The sequence below is a fragment of the Triticum dicoccoides genome, chromosome 2B (genome assembly GCF_002162155.2).
Source record: "Triticum dicoccoides isolate Atlit2015 ecotype Zavitan chromosome 2B, WEW_v2.0, whole genome shotgun sequence".
In the NCBI taxonomy this organism is placed as follows: Eukaryota; Viridiplantae; Streptophyta; class Magnoliopsida; order Poales; family Poaceae; genus Triticum; species Triticum dicoccoides.
In genome coordinates this window covers 268,551,082-268,574,108 of record NC_041383.1, presented here as the reverse complement: position 1 = coordinate 268,574,108, position 23,027 = coordinate 268,551,082, and positions in this window count along the sequence as shown.

The following is a 23,027-nucleotide window of genomic DNA, read 5'->3' as shown; positions in this document are numbered from 1 at the left end:
TTGCGGCGTTGCTTGTACAGAGGTGCATCTTCCATGATTCTCCTCTGCTCTCTGGTGTTTTTTATAGAGAGAGAGGTTAGTGAAAGGAAGAGCGGAGAAGAACATGCAATTGGGTTTTTTGGGGGGATGAAGCAGTTGTGTTTTCTCCTCTGCTCTCCTCTGCTCTCCTTAACAGGACATGGGAGAGGTGGAGCGAGGCGGTAGCGTGGTGTGGCTCTGTCTTAAGTTACGTGGCAACTGCCAATAGGTTCTGCTATGAGGAAGCTCTTGTTAGTGCGTTGGAAATCCGGAACGTCGTCGCCTCTTTGTTCATGATTAGATCAATGTATTGACGCAACTGTCAAAAATATGATGATTGTGTTTTCGGTCAATTGTCCAAGTCAGTGCACTTCTTTTCTATCAGAAACAAACTTCTCAGGTCCACGTAGTGTACTGCAGTATGATTCACACAGATGTACTTTTTTTTCTCTTGATGGTGTTCTTTCTTTTCTTCTCTTGATTTTTGGGGTAATACAGCGTTTGTGTGGATGGAGCGTAGTGTGGCTAGGGGGTGTCGGAGTGCTTTGGTTAAGTAACAGGGCTGCATTCTTATTTCAGCCATACTGCATTGCAGAGTGAAGATAACTGCAATTCAGAAAAAAAATACTTTGTGCTTCCACATGGAGAACTGCATTGTTGTACGTCGCTGACTGCATCTGTACGTTGACATCGGGCTTCCTGCGTTTTATTTATTAATATTCTTATAGTGCCGACGCACATTTTATTTTGTTTGTTGTTATTCATTTAAAAATGTTTGTCATTTTTCTATTTGATGTTTTATTTTGAACGTATTGTTTTTTCTTAGTGGGCTTTGTTGGCCCTTTGTTCGGGTAGTGAAGACGGAATTGGGCCCAAGTCGGCCTGTGAGCACGGCTGGTTCTCGGTGCACTGTGTGCGGTCTAATGTTTAGTCCCACCTCGCCCGCGAAAGGCGCACCCGACATGTTTATAAGCGGTGGCGAGGCCTCAGTGTCGAACTCCTCTTGTTACTTATTTGGGCGCTTAAACACGGCACTCGGAGCTCAATTTTCTCTGGCTTGTGGGCTCATCTGTGGCCGGCCCCATGCACTGTCACTCAGAACAACTCGCCTTCTGTGGGTGCAGACCTATTACGAGACTGACTGGGGCCGGTAGCACCTAGGTGGTCATTTTTTTCTGCCCTATGTGTTTTTTTCAATGTTAGGGTGTGCACTACATTGATCAGGGTTATGTACTTCATGTGAACGAATTCCATATTGCATGTACAGTTCTCATTTTTTGTTCCCGTGTTTTTTCTCTTATATAGTCTTTTTTCCCCAATGTATTGTAGTGCACTGCTTAGTAAATCATACCTGTACTTCATTCATTATGGTTCTGTGTTGTACTTTTGTGTACTTCCGGACTGTATTGAATTATTTTACGTGTTTTGCGTTTTGCTATTTGTGTTTTTTCTCTTATGTATTCCTTTTTTCAAATTTATGTTCATGCACTGCTTTCTTGGGTATGTTAAGACTTCATTCGACAAATTATGTACTGCATTCGTGCACAACTTGCACTGCATGCGTCCTGTTTGCATTCTGTACGACAATTTCATCACCAGCAAACTAAGTTGAACAGAAAGCAAACTAACATAATCAGAGTTCATCATTACAGGCGATTGTGCATGGCAAGCAAACTAGGTTCAGCACACAAGCAAACTAATGATACATAAGCAAACAACACAACGCAAATTTGATGATAATTCTAAAAGAACGTTGGCAATGTTGGCTCCTGGCCGGCACCATCTTCTTCTTCACCAGTCAGGCTCTCCCCATCCCCAGCTGCTCCTGGCGCGCTTCTTGGGGGGCTCCTCCTTCTCCAGCTTTGCACGGCGAAGGCCATCCTGGCTGAGGGTCATGCGGTTCCATATCTCGTACGCTGCGTAGGCGTCCTTTGCCGCATACTTGATGTGCCTCCTGGACAGAGGCAGGGTGGCCCAGCGCTGGTGCTCGTCGTCGGTGATCTTCTTCTTGAAGTTGTTGTAGTAGTCGTTGATGAGCACGCCGGAGACGTCTCCGAGGGAGTCCAACGGCTTGGTTGCCTCAGGCACCCTCCACTCCTTCTAGATGTCGACGACGTTGGCGAGCTCTAGTTTGACGCGCTCCAGCCTAGTTTTGTCGCCGTCGATGGAGAAGCCTGCAAAGGTGTACCTGGGGTCGGCGAGGAAGTTGTCAAAGACGGTGCACCTTTCAGTGTCGCTCATTTGGAAGAGCAGCACCGGGTGATTCTTGCCGATGGAGAGCTGGCAGAGGGCGGGTTTCTGCATCGCTTTAGGGCCATTGTCGTACTCGAGATCAATGCCGACGATCTTTTGGCGCTGGAGGCTGAGGTGGCGCTCGTACTACGCGAGGGTGATCGCCATCTGCTTCTTGTCGTTGGTGTGGATGACGTGCACCTTGGTGTTGCTGTGCGCCTCCACGGCGTTGTCGCCCTTGTACTCGTCGATGAACGTCATCGCCGGTGGCAGGGCTTGGTGCTTTTGCGTTGATATGGGGCGATTTGGTGGGAGCGCAATGGATACTTGTGTTGTTGTGGATGAGAAGGCCTTTGGCAGGGGTCTGAATTTAAGGGGAGGGCACGGGGTGGGATGGCCTTGTCCGATGAACTGCACGATCGCGCTGATGATGCGGTTGTGCGGATCGTGGGTTGGTTTTGCATCTGTGATCGTGGGCTTGTGGCGATGGAACTGCTCCGATCGGGTGGTTGTATGCGAACGTGGGTTTTTTTAAGGTGGGTTTGTTTTATTTTTGATCAGCACATTTTTTTAACCACCACTTTTTTCTATGCGAACGCGCATTTTGTTACGTTTTATACATGCATCCTGTGCGATAATGAACTGCATTCGTATATAGTCCTGCACTGCATCTTCTAGAATATAGTACTGCACTTGTGTATACATGTGCGTAGTTCACTGTTTTTTGAGTTTACTTATTCGTGTAGGGTAATCGGGAACTGGATTGCCATACCGCACTGCATCGTGTAACGTAATGCACTGCATTCTTTACAGCCACGTACTGCATCTTGTTTTTGCTTGTACTTACTGCAGTCGCTGTTACGGGAGGGGTAGGGAAAGAGGGGGTGGGGGCCCCTATTTTTTTAACTTATTGTTTTTTCTTAGTCGGCCTTTTTGGGCCTGTGTTCGGCTAGTTTAGAGACGTACTTGAGTCCAATTCGGCCTGTGAGCACGGCTTGGTTCCCGTTTCGCTGTGTGTGCGTCCTAATGTTTAGTCCCACCTCACCCGCGGAAGGCGCGCCCGACCTGTTTATAAGCGCTGGCGAGGCATACTGGTCGAACTCCTTCGTATACTTATCTGGGCGCTTATACACGGCGCTCGCAGGTATATGCCCTATGACCTGTGGGCCCATGTGCAACAGGCCCCATGCATTATGACTCAGAACGACTCCCCTTCTGTGGGTGCAGACCTATTACGAGACTGGCTGGGGCAGGTAGCACCTGGGTAGTCATTTTTTTCCTTTGTTACTTTTTCAACGCTGGGGCGTGCATTGCTTTTTTTTAGTAAATCATGCGTGCACTGCATTGATTTAGTTTTAGTACTGCATGTGCACGCATACCGTACTGCACATTTTCTGGGCTACATTTTTGTGCACTGCATTGGTATCATTTTTCTTTATTGTTTTTCCTCTTTCGTATCCTTTTTTCTTAGTGTACGGGTGTGCACTGCTTTTGTGCCCCTATGCGCACTGCATTCGTCATAGTTCTGTGCTGCAGGTGTACACATTTTGCACTACGTGCATCCTTCTTTGTGCCAAAAAGCACGTACTGCAATTCATGCACACATATAGTGAACTTCCTGGTACGAATTTGGAGAACTGCACACATAAAATGGTCTGTGGATTATAATTTTTTAGAGTATTATTTTTTAATGATGTGTGGTTTTGTTCGTGGGAATTGCTGCAGTCAAAGTACACCTTCTTTTTCCGTTCCTCTTTCTTTGGTAACATAAGCTTTTATTGATTGTCCTTTATTCTTGGGAACATAATTTCCATTAAGTCCCCTTTAATTTTCAGTTTTGACCTTTTTGCATTCCTCTTATATAAATGAAGGCTAACTTATACCCTTCCTTTGCATTTCATTTTCTCCTCTAGCTGCAAGTTCTCTCCTTTCTCCAGCCTATTTTTTTTTCTTCTCTATGTTTTTGTTGCGATGGCTCCCGACCCCTATGCGTATCTCTTCTGCTGCGGCCATGGTTGTGGTGTGCCGACGCACTGCAATTGTTCAGCTTGCTCGCAGGCCCGTCGTGCTCGTCGTGGTGGGAAGGCATTGTGCCGAACTGGGCGAGCCGAGCAGCTTGCATATGGTACAGTATTCACAGAAGGATTGGATATGGGCCAGATCAACGTATCTGCGTTCTATTCTGCGCTGCTTCGCCGTGGCCTTGGCTGCACGAGTCCTTTTGTCCATCAGCTTACGCCAACAGATGTGGAGACTCACTACAAGATGGTATGTTTCGTTAGATATGATTCTTTTCTTAGTGTTTTTTTGTATAATTCCATTGTATTCTGAACTTGTAGTATTTTAGGAACGCACTTTTTTCTTTGTTTTTTGAAGTGTACTGCAATGTGTTCTTATTTTCTTGTTTTTATTTTTTTGCTCGTCTGCATGTAGCTTATGTTTTAGTTTATAGGTTAGAATATGTGAACTGCTTATATATTAGCTGAGCACTTCATATTTCTACATTTTTCCAATTTGTATGGTGTGTACTACATGTAGCTAGTCTATAGTACTGCATGATAGTTCGAAGTGAACTGCATATTTGTAAGTTCCATACTGCATATTGAAACGTTTTATATGTACTACTTGTTGGACTGTTGTGCATTTCATCTATCTCTGTTCACAACATGAGAATTGTACTGCTAGTTTCGTTCTCAAACAGTTTTAATATTTTTTATAGAAAATTCCTCAATGAGCTGTTAGGTATGTGGGGCTCAAGAAGAAAGGAATTCTTCAAGTTGTTCTTGGTAATGGATACCTTAAACCAGCCAAGTACATTGTAGGCGTTGACGGGCGGCTGTGTCTGCACAAAGGGTGGAAGGAATTTGTCATTGATAGTGGCCTGAAGTCTGAGCAAGTTGTTGTCCTCAACTTCTTTTAACTCGAGGATCGTATTGTTAGAATCACGTTTGACGTGATTGGCTAAGGTTATGAGGTTGATTTGTAATAAGTACTTCTGCGTATTGAACGCTTCATCTTTTTGATGTGTTTTGTAATAAGCACTTTTGTGATCTGAACCGCTTCAATTATTATTCAACGGGAAATTTGTGTTTGCATGGTTACAATATGTGAACTGCTTATATGTCAGCTAAGCATTACATGTTTCCACATTTTTTCCCAATTTGCATGGTGTGTACTACAAGTAGTTAGTCTATAGTACTGCATGATAGTTCGAAGCATACTGCATTTTTGCAAGTTCCATACTGCATATTGAAATGCAGTTTATATGTACTACTTGTTGGATTGCAGCGATCTAACAACATTTTTTACATGGTTTTTGAATCAAAATGTGTCAATGTTTTACTCAAGACTGCTATATATATATATGGTATACTCTATATACCATTTTCTTCTTGCATGGTTTACACAAAATTTAAACTGATACATAAGTCATAGAGATAAGCAAATTGCTATGCATACGGTTAATTTATTGTCTGTTCATCTATTTGGTCGTTAACCTGCAGCTTCTACACGGTGACTGGAGCGTGTCTAATGTCGCACTTTCTTCTGTTTTCCATGGCGGTGTTGCTGGTTCTTGTCTCTGCACCTTTGTGTTTGTAGCCCCTCGCGTGCTGGTTGATGGCTGCTTTCATTTTTCAGCGCTGTGAACTTCATCCTTCTTTGTTCCGCGCTTACTGGTTGATGGCTGCTTTGGTTTTTCAGCGATGTGGACTGCATCCTTCTTTGCTCCTCGCGCGCTGGTTGATGGCTGCTTTGGTTTTCTAGTGTTGTGAACTGCATCCTTCTTTGCTCCCTGCGTGCTAGTTGTTGGCTGCTTTCGTTTTCCAGTGCTGAGAACTGCATCCTTCTTTGATCCCCGCGTGCTGGTTGATGGTGGTTTTCGTTTTCCAGTGCTGTGAACTGCATCCTTCTTTGCTCCTACCTTGTTTTTTGAAAGTGGTGTTGTTCTCGGTTTTTTCTATACAGCAGCATTTCCTTGTGGTGGTCTTGTTGATATTGTTTCTTCGTGTTCTTCGTTCTCTTCACTCTCTTTAGTCTCTTCACTCTCTTCTTCCTCTTCATCATCTTCATCATCTGTTTCTTCATAAGCCACTGTTTCTTCAGTTTCTTCACGTTCTTCGTCCTCTTCACTCTCTTCTTCTTCCTCCTCTTGTCCATCTACTTCTTCATAAGCCATTTCTTCTTCAGTTGTGTCATCATCTACTTCTTTGATCTCACCTTCTTCGTCTTCCTCATTTTCTGATCTTTTTCTTTTTCTTTTGAGGCAGGTTCTTGAATTGTGTCTCTTCCTCTTTTTGCAGATGCTACAACGTCTCGGTTTCGTCCATTTCTTAGTGTTGTGAGTGGAATTTCTATTTTTTTGTGCATCTCCATGTCCTCGTTTTTCTTGTTCATTTCTTTTTGTACACGTCCTGGAATTGTGGCCGCTGATTTCATTACATGTTCTGCACATTCTTACTCCCAGTGGGTGACCATCACTGTCCATCTCAGGCTGTGGCTTATTGTTTTTGTCATCATTTTTCTCCTTGCATGCCACCTTTTTCTGGGTTGCGTCTCCCCCTTTCTTTCTTCCTCTTGTGTTTGAAACAGTAGGTGGAAGAATTGTTTCTTTTTTGATAGCACCAGTTCCAATGTGTTCAGTTTTTTCTACTTGCTCGGCTTTATTGTCATGTTGGTATTTCTGTGCTTGCTTTAGTTTTGCTGCTTCTTCTTCTTCTTCGTTGAGCATGTCAACTTCCTCTATCAGTGCCCTCATACCAGACAACGCTCTGTGGCACCCAGCGTTGGACCTTGTTGCTCTGTTTGCAAGGTCGATTGCTGTTTCTATCAGCAATTTTCTACGGCAAAAAAGCGAGGTTCCATCTGGTGCTGTTTGTTCATAGTCTCTTCTGTCAAACGTTGCATCTGATCTTGCGTTACGGGTGTATCTTTTCATGATGTACACCTCAGGAATGTTGAGTACTCTCAAATGAGAAAGCATGCATAAGACATGGACGCAAAAGAGGCATGCAGACAAACACATGATTTTTTTGTTCTGTAAGTGAACTGCATGAAATTAGTAAACATATATTTTTTCGTTATTTGTTCATTTTTTAAAGAAGTGAACTTCATTTGGTTTTGTGAATTACTCATGCATATGTACTTTTAAAGTTAAGTAAGTTAGCTTTCGTGCATGACTATGAGAATCTAGATTTTTTTTGCTAGGAGTCTCACCTGTGTGTGTCCACAGTTTGCACTCACATTCGTAGACACCTTTCTCTTCATCGGCGACCACTTGGAAATTATGCCTTGCCTAGTCAAATGCATCCGATCTGTTGTAGTGGTGTACGAGATACTTTGTCGGGTTCTCAGGGCACCGTTCTGCTCTGAATGCAGTGCTACGGTAGAGTGTTTCTTTGAAATCTGCAAACACTGCCCTTGTATACACTTTTGATAGCTGAACTTCGAAGCCAAACTTTGTTGTTGTTTTTACCTCTGACTGCATGATCACAAATGCACTGTTACGATCCAGAGAAATGAAAAAATTGTTTGTTTTTGTAGTCATATTTTTTAGCAGTTTTTGATTGACATTTTGTTTACCTCATTTGCTATTGTCTCTGCGTACTCGACGGCCTTCCTGGTCTGAATGCACTTGTCCACCTGCTGAGCAAACAGATGGAGATCATGCTTCTCCCTGACAAAATTTTTCCTCAGTATGCGGTCCATGCTCTCTCTTCTCTGTGTGGAAGTCATCCGAGCACAGAAAATTTCCTTGTAGTAAGCTGAGATCCACTCGTGCTTGTCATCCCACAGCGAATTCATCACTTCGTCGTCTTGCAAGTTGTACCTCTGAATGAGGTTCTTCCATGCTCGTTCAAATTCTGACGGCATTAGTGGGTGGTTCAGCACTGCATTGAGTTCGTCCTTGAGCTTCTCGTGCGCCTTATACAGCAAGGCGAGGTGGTCCTTGTACTTCTTCATGATATGCCACCGACACAGCTTATGCAGAGTTTGTGGGAGGATAGTTTTTAATGTTGCCTTCATCGAAGAACACTGGTCTGAGAAGAGACAAACAGTGTTTTTTTATTAAGTTGTTTGCGTGTTTGCAAGATAGATGGAAGAAATATAAGTGCAGAAAACAAAAAGTAAGTATGCATGTTTTTTTTATTTTTTGTACCTCTGAGCATGCAGATTGGCGGCTTGTTGTTCATACACCTCAGAAAGGTTTTGAAAACCCACTCAAATGATGGTATTGTTTCATCTCGCACGAGTGCAACAACAAATATGGTGCTCTGTAGATGATGGTTCACCCCCACAAACACTCCCAGGGGCATGTGGAATTTGTTAGTTTTATACGTCGTGTCAAATGTAACGCAGTCTCCAAAATCTTCATACGATCCTCTGCAACTTGCATTCATGCAAAAGACGTTTCTTACACGGTTATCTGCATCAACGTTATAATCATAGAAGAACTCTGGGTTTATCTTTTGCATTTTCTTGAAGAAATCCAGAAGTTTCTTGACATCATCTTCAGACTCTTCTATGGCAAACTTTTGTTTCCTGCATTTTCAGAGACAATGCAAACTTATCTCATCAAACAGAGAATAATTACATACATAATGCTCAAGAGATATGCTCTGTTACATGCTTACTTGTTTACCCAGTCGCGGCTAGTATGTCCCATGTACTGCAGACCACCGGACATACGCGACAGCATCGACATCATATGAGCATGTGTGTGGTTGTCCAGTTGCATGTCTTTCACTAACTGGTCTATCAAAGGATCGTCTTTTTTGTGCGATCGCATGTGCAAAAGCATCCCGGGGCTTTCCAGCATCTTGTGATTATGGTTGAGTTGAACCATTTCTATCACAAATTTGCCATCCTTCCTTTTTTTGACTCTAATCTTTGCATTGCAGCCAATCCTTTTTGATGTCTTCTGACGTACCCGGTGATAATTTGACACAACCTGCTTGTGGACCCCTTCTCTTGAGCAGACAATGTAGGCATTTGTCCTGTGTTTTTCCCTCTTGCGTATACCAAACCCTGCACATCTTGCAAAATTGTTGTAAAATTCTCATGCCTTGTCGTACGTGGTGAACTTCATTCCAGCAGCAGGTACGAGGTTCAGTGGCATGTTTTTATCCTGCACTAATTGAAATGCTCTATGAGATAATTTGTTCTATTCTGTTTTTTAAATACGAGGAGTGCATACGAGTTTAATAAAGCATTTGCAATGTTCCTAGCCAAACCTCACAAGAAATATCAGTGTGCACTGCAATGTTATCTGAATGGACTGCAACTATTTTTTTCCAGACCATTAACTTACATGTGTGTAGAGTCGTTCGCTTGATGGTGTTTGCAGCTTGCCGGGTTGTATTGGACATGGCGGGGTTATAGCATATGTGTGTAGTTTAGGATCTCGCGGCGATAACAGTGAGGAGGATTTGTACCTTCTGTTTACTTTTGACCGAGGCACCGTTGGTGGTCGCAGTGTCGAAGTTGATGTAGCAGGTCTGGTTGGAGCTCTGTTTTTCGGTGCAGCAGGTGGATGCTGAGCTCTGTTTTGGGTGCGACAGGTGGACGTGGTGGTAATCCAGTGTTGTGACGATGTCTCTGTGGATTGGTTTGAAAATTTTGGAGCAGTGGCACATCATCATAGATATAATCATCATCTGCTGCAACATCGTGTTCAACTACGTCATCATTGTCTGTTCGGACATGCTGTCCAAACATAGTGAACTCGTGCTTATACTCTGGGTTGAGAACTGTTATCGGCTCATCTTCATCGTCATCGTCTTCATCATTGCGTTGGTGAGTGCCTTCCCAGATGAATGTGACATCATCGTCATCTTCAACTACATCTTCTTCCTGGAAAAAATCTTCTTGTGGAGAGTACTGCACCCTGTTTGTCATCGTGGAATCCACGAGGAATCTCAGGGGTAACCCAGCCAGTATCTCTTTCAGAAGAATATTCACTCTTATATATGTGTGTGTGTGTGTGTGTGTGTGTGTGTGTGTGTGGGTAATCCGAAAGATAGCAGTCGTTGGCTTCAGCCCCCACGCATACAATGCGGGGGTGTTTGCAAAAAAATGTGCTTGATCACTCTTTATCTAACGTCTTGGTCCGGCAAGGAGGCGATCGCACGTCGAACTAGGCAACCGGACTATATAGCTGTAACACTTTCGCTTAGCCGCGGGATTTTAACGTTGGGGCTACTATGTAGCCCCTGGTACCTTCGCATGCTTCCGAATATGGGCGCGTATGTGCCTGGCCGGGAAATGTCCCTTCGTTAATGCGGAGGAATCCTAGAGATTTTGGTGAGTCGTCGAGTGGTTGATCAGTCTCTCGCTGTATCATGACAGTCAGTTTTCGGCTTTCTTTACTGAGGTGCTCATCCGGAATAACCAGGGCACAATCGCTGTAGTTCTCCTTTGGCCACCTTAGCTGATTATAATGGAACATAAGGAGGCAAACCTAGGAGCCGGGCAATCCCAACATTTGACCAAATACATGATTCGGAGCTGATGCATATAAGGCCAAACTCATGACGTCGAACACTCCTGAAGGTATTCAGACTTTCTAACAGATGATGGGCTCAAGAATGCCCATTCATTATATACCCTGTATGTCCAGGTGCGTGCATTAATCTGTCGTGCCGTAATGCCAAAAACGGCAGTATCCTCTGTGGGTATGGAACCCATGGGATGATGAAACAACAAGAGGCAATAAAAAAGGTTTACACGGGGGCTTAATCTGAAAAGAAACCTGTTGGACGGGGCCCTGCTGCACGTCTGCGCCTTTGTCTCTGTTGTGCCCCATCCTGGAAGGGAATCACGCGAACGTTGTCTGGGAAAAAAGGGGATCTCATAGAAGAGTGCAATGTAAATGTGCGATGGATAGTAGAAAATGTAAAACACTGGCCTGCCGATAAGGTTGAGCTGAGAGTGTGGGGCTTTATTATTATCCCCTGGTGTCCGCTATAGGATTACATATACGATTGCACTGGTTTAATGTGGGCTGCCGGACTCGTCTAACCGTGTCCGTGGTCTTAACGACCTGGTGTAATTTTGTTTGGAGGCCTCTTATAGTCCGGCTGCTAGGGCCGTCGCGTATTTCTCTGCGTGCGAAAGGCACTCTGTTGTTCCGCTAACGGTGATGACGCCGTGTGGACCGGGCATCTTGAGTGTGAGGTATCCATAATGCGGCAATGCGTTGAAGCGGGCGAAGGCCATTCTTCCAAGCAATGCTTGATAGCTGCTTTGGAAGGGTGCGATTATGAAGACTAGTTCTGCGCTTCTGGAGTTACCTGGAGAGCCGAATGTTACCTCCAGTATGACGGAGCCCTTGCTATAGGCTTCAATGCCTGGTATCACCCCGTCAATGGTGGTGTGAATTTTGCTGATTCTGGATGTGTCTATCCCCATCCCGCGGACAGTGTCCTCGTATATTAAATTGAGACTGCTGCCACCATCCATGAGGACATGAGTGAGATGGTATCCGTCGATTATTGGGTCAAGCACCAAGGCATTTGATCCTTCGCGCCGAATGCTAGTTCGGCCGTCTAGGTGATCGAAGGTGATCGAAAAAGACATCCAACAGTTAGGTGTGGGTACGATGGGCTCTATATCGTGTGCGTCTTTATGGGCGCGTTCGTGCCTTCCCAACGATGTACGAGTCGCGTGGATCATGTTCACTGTTTTAACCTCTGGTGGGAATGTTTTCTGTCCCCCAGTGTTCGGTTGGCGAGGTTCATCCTCGTCTTCACTTGGTGTTTCCCTTCCCTTGTGTTCGGCGTTTAGTTTGCCGGCCTGCTTGAAGACCCAACACTCTTTGTGCGTGTGGTTCGCAGGTTTGTCGGGGGTGCCATGAATTTGGCATAGTCTGTCCAGAACTCTGTTCAGACCAGACGGTCCCTCTTTACTGCCTTTAGGTTGCTTATTTTGCTGGTTAGGTCGAGAGCCTCGGAATCCGGCATTAATCATTATGTTGTCCGGGCTCTCTTCCTTGTTTTGGCGTTTGTTTTTATAAGGGCGTGGCTTCTCGTTGCTACCCCTTACTTCGGATGTGCTGGGGTCGCTGGTGCCTTTGCGGGTGAGCCAGCTATCTTCTCTCGCACAAAAGTGGGTCATAAGACTTGTTAGGGTTGCCATTGTCCTTGGCTTTTCTTGGCCGAGGTGTCTGGCGAGCCACTCGTCCCGGATGCTGTGCTTGAATGCCGCTAAGGCTTCGACATCCGGACAATCAACAATTTGATTTTTCTTAGTGAGGAATCTGTTCCAAAGCTTGCGGCCAGACTCTCCGGGTTGTTGGATTATGTGACTTAAATCGTTAGCATCCGGAGGTCGGACATAAGTCCCTTGAAAATTGGACCTGAAAGCGTCCTCTAGTTCGTCCCAGCTCCCAATTGAATTTTTGGGGAGGCTTTTCAACCAGTGTTGGGCTGGTCCCTTTAGTTCGAGGGGAAGATATTTGATGGCATGGAGGTCATCTCCACGAGCCATGTGTATGTGGAGGATGAAGTCCTCGATTCAGACCCGTGGGTCTGTCGTTCCGTCGTATGCCTCTATGTTTACAGGTTTAATGCCCTGTGGAAATTCATGGTCCAGTACTTCATCAGTAAAGCATAGGGGGTGAGCAGCCCCTCTATATCTGGACGCGCTGTGGCATGCCATCGGCTGTTGTTGTGTTTGGTGCTTGTTCCGAACTGGTGTCTGGTTGTCATAATTGTTTTGACGACCATTGTCCCTTGCCGAGTTGTGTCCTTTAGATCCGTAGATGGACCTAGCTGCGCCAGCTTTCTTCTCCGGGTGCTCACGTAGATCGTGGGCGTCCTTGGCAGCTAATTTGTTGCGGTTATGAAGTGGTATTCCTGGTCTCCTGGTCGTGTTGTTCTTCGGCGGAACGGCCTTGTCGTGGAATTCTGGCAGTAGCTTGCGTTTTGGGTAGCTCTTTGTATGGCGAACATAGCCATATCTTTCTTTAGTGTCTAGCACTTTGTTCCATCTATGATTGAGCGTTTCCTGTGCGGCTTTAAGCCGTTGCTTCTGCTTCTTCAGACTTCTTGTTGTGGCCGTAAGCTTTCTATGGAGGTTATCTCATTCCACACGTTATTCCGGGACGATGAATGCGTCATCGTCCAGACTGTCTTCTTGTCCTAGGCCGGATTGGTGAACTCATTCATCTGGATCGTTTTCTTCGGGCGTATGATCCGGACTATGTTCAGCACGACCTAGTTCGTCTTGCTCCATCGCTGGTTCTGTTTGGTCATTATTGCCATCGGGGTTGACCGAAGTATCCATTCTTCTGGCGCTCTTGCTAATATTGTTACTGTTGCCAGATTTGGAACGGCATCTGCGCCGTCGCTTTGGTTTTTGCCCAGGGGTGTTATCTTCCGGATCGTCACCTCGCCTTCCTTGGGCGTGTCCACCATATATATGTCGTGTGGCGAGGCATGAATCCGGCACCTTATAGATTCTGAGTCTTCTCCTGCATCGTCGTCCATACCGTCGATGCCTTCGGAGTCGAAGTCCAGCACGTTGGTTAAATCATCAACCGTAGCTATGAAGTGGGTGGTGGGTGGGCAGCGAATGTTTTCGTCGCCTGCTCCCCACTCGAGCCGGACCTAATTCGGCCCAAGATTCTCTGTCAAAGAGAGAGTTTTGAATGAGTTTAGTATGTCGCCGAAGGGCGAGTGCTGAAAGATGTCCGCTGCGGTGAACTCCATCACCGGAGCCCAACCAAAATCGACGGGCCCTGGGACGCACGAACTGGAGCCTACAACCGGACATGGGTCCAGGAGCCCAGGGTCACTGGTTTTGTCAAAAGTGAAGCCTGTGTTCGGCTCCATCACCGATGAGGCTACGGCCTGTGGGGCGGGGTCCAGCCCTCCGTCTTTAGGCGATGCAACCTGTCCCGGATTTAGGTCCGGGGCTTCTGCCGGGGTGATATCCCAAGCAACGTCTGACAGCAGGTCTAAGCCGTGCTCGTCCTGACTGTTCGGCGTTTCTGGCGCTGGCCCGAACCCACTGAAGATCAAGTCTCCTCAGGTATCCTCCATGTGGTTCAGGTTTTCGAACCCGATTTGAGGGCCAGGGGCATAGTTATCGATCTACTCCAAGTGGCCAAGCGAATTGGCCCGCAGCGCGAAGCCGCCGAACACGAAGATCTGTCCGGGGAGGAAAGTCTTACCCTGGGCAGCGTCGTCAATGACGATCGAAGCAGACATCGAGCCTGACGACGACGTCACACAGGAACTCTCAATGAAAGCACCAATGTCGGTGTCAAAACCGGCGGATCTCGGGTAGGGGGTCCCGATCTGTGCGTCAAGGCTGATGGTAACAAGAAGTAAGGGACACGGGTGTTTACCCAGGTTCGAGCCCTCTCGATGGAGGTAAAACCCTACTTCTTGCTTGATTAATATTGATGATATGGGTAGTACAAGAGTAGATCTACCACGAGATCGTAGAGGCTAAACCCTAAGAGCTAGCCTATGATGGTATGAATGTGATTGTGATCGGCCTTCTAAGGACCATCCTCTCCGGTTTATATAGACACCGGAGAGGGCTAGGGTTTACATGGAGTCGGTTACAAAGAAGGAAATATAATATCCGGATCGCCAAGCTTGCCTTCCACGCCAAGGAAAGTCTCATCCGGACACGGGCCGAAGTCTTGAGTCTTGTATCTTCACGCTTCAATAGTCCGGACGTTGTACACAGTCCGGCTGTCCGGATACCCCCTAATCTAGGACTCCCTCACCCCCTCCTGGGCGGCCCCCTACCTCGTGGGCCCCCTGGAGACCCTCCGACGCCAACTCCAACTCCATATATTGGCTTTCGGGGAGAAAAAAATCAGAGAGAAGAAATCATCGCATTTTATGTTACGGAGCCGCCGCCAAGCCCTAATCTCTCTCGGGAGGGCTGATCTCGAATCCGTTCGGGGCTCCGGAGAGGGGGATACGTCGCCGTCATCATCACCAACCATCCTCCATCACCAATTTCATGATGCTCACCGCCGTGCGTGAGTAATTCCATCATAGGCTTGCTCGACGGTGATGGGTTGGAAGATATTTATCATGTAATCGAGTTAGTTTTGTTAGGGTCCTAGTATCCACTATGTTCTGAGATTGATGTTGCTATGACTTTGCTATGCTTAATGCTTGTCACTAGGGCCCGAGTGCCATGATTTCAGATCTGAACCTATTATCTTTTCATGAATATATGTGAGTTCTTGATCCTATCTTGCAAGTCTATAGTCACCTACTATGTGTTATGATCCGGCAACCCCGAAGTGACAATAATCGGGACCACTCCCGGTGATGAACATAGTTTGAGGAGTTCATGTATTCACTATGTGCTAATGCTTTGTTCCAGTTCTCTATTAAAAGGAGGCCTTAATATCCCTTAGTTTCCAATAGGACCCCGCTGCCACGGGAGGGTAGGACAAAAGATGTCATGCAAGTTCTTTTCCATAAGCACGTATGACTATATTTGGAATACATGCCTCCATTACATTGATGAATTGGAGCTAGTTCTGTGTCACACTATGTTATGACTGTTACATGACGAACCGCATCCGGCATAATTATCCATCACTAATCCGGTGCCTACAAGTTTTCCATATACTAGTTCTCGCTTATTTACTTTTCCGTTGCTATTGTTACAATCACTACAAAATACCAAAAACATTACTTTTGCTATCTTTACTTTTCTTACCGTTACCACCACTATCATATTACTTTGCTACTAAACACTTTGCTGCAGATACTAAGTTTCCGGGTGTGGTTGAATTGACAACTCAGCTGCTAATACTTGAGAATATTCTTTGGCTCACCTTGTGTCGAATCAATAAATTTGGGTTGAATACTCTACCCTCAAAAACTGTTGCGATCCCCTATACTTGTGGGTTATCAAGACCTTTTTCTGGCGCCATTGCCGGGGAGCATAGCTCTATTCTTTGAGTCATTTGGGATTTATATCTGCTGGACACTATGAAGAACTTGAAAGACGCTAAGACAACAATTTATCCCTCAACTACGAGGGGAGGTAAGGAACTGCCATCTAGCTCTGCACTTGATTCACCTTCTGTTATGAGTAAGCTAGCGACACCTAAACCTGCTTCTGCTATTCATTCTGATATGTCGCATGTTATTGATGATGCCACTTCTGCTATGCATGATACTTATGATGAAACTACTTCTATGCTTGATACTACTGTGCCCCTTGGTGAATTTCTTGATGACCAGATTTCTAAGTCTAGAGAAAGAGAAATTATTGAATCTGAATATGATGATGAGAGTGATGATGAGAATATGCCTGCTATTCCTGAGGGTTACCTTTTTGATGCGGAATCTTCTGCAGCTATTTTTGCCTGCCAGGATAGATACGAACTTAAGAGGCTGCTAGTTAAATGGAGTAAAGAATCTTTTAGAGATAGAATGAAACCTGACCCTGCTTTTGCTACTTCACCTATCTGTGTTCCCGATAAGGATTATTATGAATTTTCTGTTGATCCAGATATAATTACTTTGGTTGAATCTGATCCTTTCTATGGCTATGAATCTGAAACTGTTGTGGCACATCTTACTAAGTTAAATGATATGGCCGCCCTGTTTACTAATGATGAGAGATCGCGCTACCTTTATATACTCAAAATATTTCCGTTCTCATTAAAGGGTGATGCTAAGATATGGTTTAGTTCTCTTGATCCTGGTTTTGTGCGTAGTCCCCAGGATATTATTTATTACTTCTCTGCTAAATATTTCCCTGCTCATAAGAAACAAGCTGCTTTGAGGGAAATATACAACTTCGTGCAAATTAAAGAAGAGAGTCTCCCACAAGCTTGGGGGAGGCTTCTCAAGTTACTTAATGCTTTGCCTGATCATCCTCTTAAGAAACCTGAAATACTTGATATCTTTTACAATGGACTAACTGATGCTTCCAGAGATTACCTGGATAGTTGTGCTGGTTCTCTTTTCAAGGAAAGAACACCGGATGAAGCTGAAATTCTATTGAATAGTATGTTGACAAATGAAAATAATTGGGCACCTCTTGAGCCAACTCCCGAGCCAGCTCCTGAGCCAATTACTGAGCCTATTCCTAAACCAACTCTGAAAAAGAGAGGTGTTCTATTTCTTAGTCCCGAAGATATGCAAGTGGCAAAGAAATCTTTGAAAGAAAAAGGTATTAAAGCTGAAGATGTTAAGAATTTACCTCCTATTGAAGAAATACACGGTCTTAATTTACTGCCTGTTGAAGAAGTATATGATATCAATTCCTTATTCACTGAAGAACCTCCTGATCCCACTATCCCGACACGGGTAGTAAAGGTAAATTCTCTCTATAGATATGATAAAGTTGAAGTCCCTCCTACTAAAATTGCTAGTCAGTGCTTGGATGAGTTTGATGACTTTATGTTTAAGCAAGATGACTCTAATGCTTATTTTGGTAGACAATTAAAACATAATACCTTTATGATTAAATGCTTGGGTGATTTTATGGCTAATATTAGAGGTGAACTTAAACTTGTTAGCAAACATGCTTCTATGGTTACCACTCAAGTAGAACAAGTACTTAAAGCTCAGAAAGAAGTGCTTGATGAAATGAATAGTAAGAAAAATGATTATGCTGTTAGAGTGGCTACTAGAACTGGTAGAATGACTCAGGAACCTTTGTATCCTGAAGGCCACCCTAAGAGAATCGAGCAAGATTCTCAGAGAAATAATATTGATGTACCTAGTTCTTCTAAGAGGAAGAAAAAGAAAAATGATTGGACTTTGCAAACTTCTAGTGAACCTATTGCTGAACCACCTGAGAATCCAAATGATATCTCTATGTCTGATGCTGAAACACAATCTGGTAATGAACATGAACCTAGTGAAAATATTAATGATGATGTTCATGATGATGCTCAACCTAGTAATGATAATGATGTAGAAATTGAACCTGTTGTTGATCTTGATAACCCACAATCAAGGAATCAACATTATGATAAAAGAGACTTCGTTGCTAGGAAACATGGTAAAGAAAGGGAACCATGGGTTCAGAAACCCATGCCTTTTCCTCCGAAACCATCCAAGAAAAAGGTTGATGAGGATTTTGAGCGCTTTGCTGAAATGATTAGACCCATCTTTTTGCGTATGCGATTAACTGATGTGCTTAAAAAAATCCTTATGCTAAGTATATGAAGGATATCATTACTAATAAAAGAAAGATACCGGAAGCTGAAATTTCCACCATGCTTGCTAATTATACTTTTAAGGGTGGAATACCGAAGAAACTTGGAGATCCAGGAGTACCTACTATACCATGCTCCATTAAGAGAAATTATGTTAAAACTGCTTTATGTGATCTTGGAGCCGGTGTTAGTGTTATGCCTCTCCCTTTATATCATAGACTTGACTTGAATAAGTTGACACCTACTGAAATATCTTTGCAAATGGCTGATAAATCAACTGCTATACCTGTCGGTATTTGTGAGGATGTGCCTATTGTAGTTGTAAACGTTACTATTTTAACGGACTTTGTTATTCTTGATATTCCCGAGGATGATAGTATGTCTATTATTCTTGGAAGACCTTTCCTTAATACTGCAGGGGATGTTATTGATTGCAACAAAGGCAATGTCACTTTTCATGTTAATGGTAATGAGCACACGGTACACTTTCTGAGGAAACAACCTCAAGTTTATAGTATCAACTCTATTGGAAAAATTCCATCGATTTTATTTGGAGGTTTTGAATTCCCTCTCCCTACTGTCAGGAAAAAGTATGCTATTCTTATTGTTGGGGATTTTCATATCCTCGTTGAGGTAACTTAGTGTTATTCGAAATTTCTCTATTTCCGTGTTATTCGGAATGAGTTTGTTAACAAGACTTGATCAACCTTGTTAGTGGGTTCATTTTGATGATCATGAGATGGATGAAACTAGAAGCACAACCTTCTGTACCCTCTTTATATTTTCTGTTATTTAGTAAAAATAAAGTAAAATAGTATTTTTTTCTGTCTGTTTCCTGACTTATCCGTGCAATATAAAAACATCCCAAAAATAAAAGTCCTCAGAATCCCATGCCAATTTAATATGATTTTTTCGGGAATATTTGAGAATTTACTATGCAAAAATTACCGCGGGGGGAGCTGCCACCTGGCCACGAGGGTGGATGGCACGCCCTACCCCCTGGGTGCGCCTCCCTGCCTCGTGGGCCCATGGTGGCCCTCCTCCACTTATCCCTGCACCCATCTTCTTCCTCTGCCTCACACAAACACGAAAAACCAACTCAAGCACGAGTTCCAGCCCCTGTTGCTGTGATTTTCAATCTCCTTGCTCAAAGCACCTGTCGCAAAACTGTTTGGGGAGATTGTTCCTTGGTATGTGACTCCTCCACTGGTCCAATTTGTTTTTGTTCTAGTGCTTCATTCATTGCAAATTTATGCTGCGTAGGTGACCATGTTCTTGATCTTGCATGTCAAATTTATATGGTTCCAAGTAGTTCTAATGCTTGATATAGGCTCTAGGCACTTGTGGGAGTTGTTGCTATCAATTTTATTGAAGTTGGTTCACTTTTATTTGAAGTTACTAAAAATTTCAGATTATTTCAGAAAATAATGAAGAGACTTTTGAGGGGCTCGTCGAGCCGAAGCTCGAAAGAAAAACAAATGGAAGAAGAGGAGAAGCCCAAATTTAATTTGCCTCGCACCGCGGAGGTCCGGCCGTGTGAATGGCCTTCCAATGACTTCTTGAGGAGAGCCGGGATTTATGAGGATTTCTATTTATTGATTCAGAATGCTGGCCTCACCGACTTCCTCCGCGACCAACGTCATCAGTATCTCTTACTCACAAATACTTTTGTAAAAAACTTCTACTTTTTCCCTAAGAAATCACCTCCTTCAGTAGAGTTTCATTTATATGAAGTTATTAAGGAGATGCCATTAGCTGAATTTTGCGAGGTTTGCAAAATACCCTTTGAGGGCACCTTGGATGAACCACACCGTAATGAAGTAGAAGCTTTTATTAACACTATCACAGTGGGAGAAACCAGGAAGGTTTCTGATGCAAGGATTACTAGCATACATTTTCATGTTTTACGCTACTTTGCCTTATTTGCTAGTCGTTGCTTGATTGGACGCGGGAACTGTGGAAACCTTAGTGTTCCTGATATTATTATTTTGTTCCATGGTTTATACCGCAATAACTCTGTTAGTAGGGGTGGAATTGTTGCTAGATGGTTAAGCCTGAACCGTACTAAAGGCCCTATCTTTGGAGGCATTTATGCTTCGCGCCTAGCTGAATATTTTGAAATACCTATTAGGCATGAGGAGAAAGAAGAAACATCGTTGCCCCATGCTTATTTAGATTATAAGAGTATGCTAGCGCATGAATTTCTTGTTAAGAGTCGTGAAGGGGAGCTCAAATATAAATTATACTTTGATAAACATCACCCTGAGACTATTACTTTGCCTGCTCCCTCTTGGTTTAACTTATCTGCAGGTCCTCATATCTTTCCGTGGCCGGCCATGCAAGCCCATCGGAATCCTGCACCAGCCCCGGAACCAGAGCCACAAGATGAGCCTCCACGACAGTCTGTTTATTCTTGGGATCCAGAGGTAGTTGCCAGCCAGTGGCAGTCAGAGTCTTCTTCATCGCAGTATGACCCCAGCTTCACCTACGGGTATCCGCCAGGCTATCCCTGGCAATAAACCAACTTAGGCCAAAAGCCTAAGCTTGGGGGAGTACGTATTTCCCACCGACATTACATTCATGTTCACACACACTCATTGCAAGATGTCGGTGCTCATACTCTTTCATTGTATTATCCATGCTAGTTTAAATTTCTTTTTCCTGCTTTCTTCTTGTGTGTTTAATAAACCTTAAGAAAAACCAAAAAATTAGTAGTAGTTTATTTCCTTGCTTGTAGTAGAATTAAAATGAAAACCCAAAAAGATTTCTCGTTCTTCTTTTACTTGTTGGGAGCTTTCCCCTGTAAATAGTTTTATTTTATTTTCTTTCTTTTGGGGGTCGAGAAGACTATATTGAAATTTCTTAGTGGCTCTTATATGCATGATTGTTTAGTTAATTTAGAGCCCATATTACTTGTCTTCTCTCTTGAGTTGAATGCTTGCAGATTCTAGCTTAGTCCAATGCACGTGCACTCTTATTATTATACACATCGTTCGGTCGTGCAAGTGAAAGGCAATAATGACGATATATGATGGACTTATTGGGATGAGAAAAGCTGGTATGAACTCGACCTCTCTTGTTTTTGTAAATATGATGATTCATCGTTCCTGAGTCAGCTATTATGAAGTAAACATATTTGCAATGACAATTAGAGATTATAGTTGCTTGTGCCATGCTTGATTAGCTGTGAGTTATAATGGTTTACCTTGCGTGCCAACATGCTATTAGAATGATTATGATGTGGTATGATGGGGTGATATCCTCCTTTGAATGATTTAAGTGACTTGACTTGGCACATGTTCACGCATGTAGTTGAAACAAATCAACATAGCCTTCACAATATTTATGTTCATCGTGGATTATATCCTGCTCATGCTTGTATTCAATGTTTATTAATTTTAATGCATGTTCATGACTGTTGTCGCTCTCTAGTTGGTCGCTTCCCAGTCTTTTGCTAGCTTTCACCTGTACTAAGCGGGAATACTGCTTGTGCATCCAATCCCTTAAACCCCAAAGTTGTTCCATATGAGTCCACTATACCTTCCTATATGTGGTATCTACCTGCCGATCCAAGTAAATTTGTATGTGCCAAACTCTAAACCTTCAAATAAACGTTCTGTTTTGCATGCTCGAATAGCTCATATATCAACTAGGGCTGCCCTTATCTTCCATGTTAGGTGGGTTATTCTCAAGAGGAGTGGACTCCGCTCCTCATTCACGAGAAAATGGCTGGTCACCGGGATGCCCAGTCCCATGCTTTATGCAAACTAAATCAAAATAATTGCAAACAAAACTCCGCCTGGGACCCATTGAATGTTGGAGGCACTCGTTGTTTCGAGCAAGCCGTGGATTGATGCTTGTGGAGGATGGGGAGTATAAACTTTACCATTCTGTTTGGGAACCGCCTATAATTTGTTTAGCATGGAAGATATCGTCATCTCTTAGTTGTTATGTTGACAATGAAAGTATGCCGCTCAAAATATAATTTATCTCTATTTCAAAATCGAGCTCTGGCACCTCTACAAATCCTTGCTTCCCTCTGCGAAGGGCCTATCTATTTACTATTATGTTGAGTCATCACCCTTCTTATTAAAAGCACCCGCTGGAGAGCACACTCTCATTTGCATTCATTATTATTGGTTTATATTGGGTATGACTTGACTGGATCTCTTTTACCACGAATTACAATGTTTAGTCAGTCCTTGATCTTTAAAGGTGCTCTGCATTTATGTTTTGCGGTCTCAGAAAGGGTTAGCGAGATACCATTTTGTTATATCATGTTATAATTATTTTGAGAAAATGTTGTCATCCGAGTTTCATTATTATGGCTCGCTAGCTGATTATGTTATTGATATGAGAAATTGTGAGAGCTAAGTGTTATTGTGAGTATGGTTAGTTCATAATATTTACTGAAACTTGAATGTTGGCTTTTCATGTTTACAACAACAAGAGCAAACAGAGTTTGTAAAAGTTTTTCTTTTTCTCTTTCAGTTTGTCAACTGAATTGCTTGAGGACAAGCAAGGGTTCAAGCTTGGGGGAGTTGATACGTCTCCATCGTATCTACTTTTCCAAACACTTTTGCCCTTGTTTTGGACTCTAACTTGTATGATTTGAATGGAA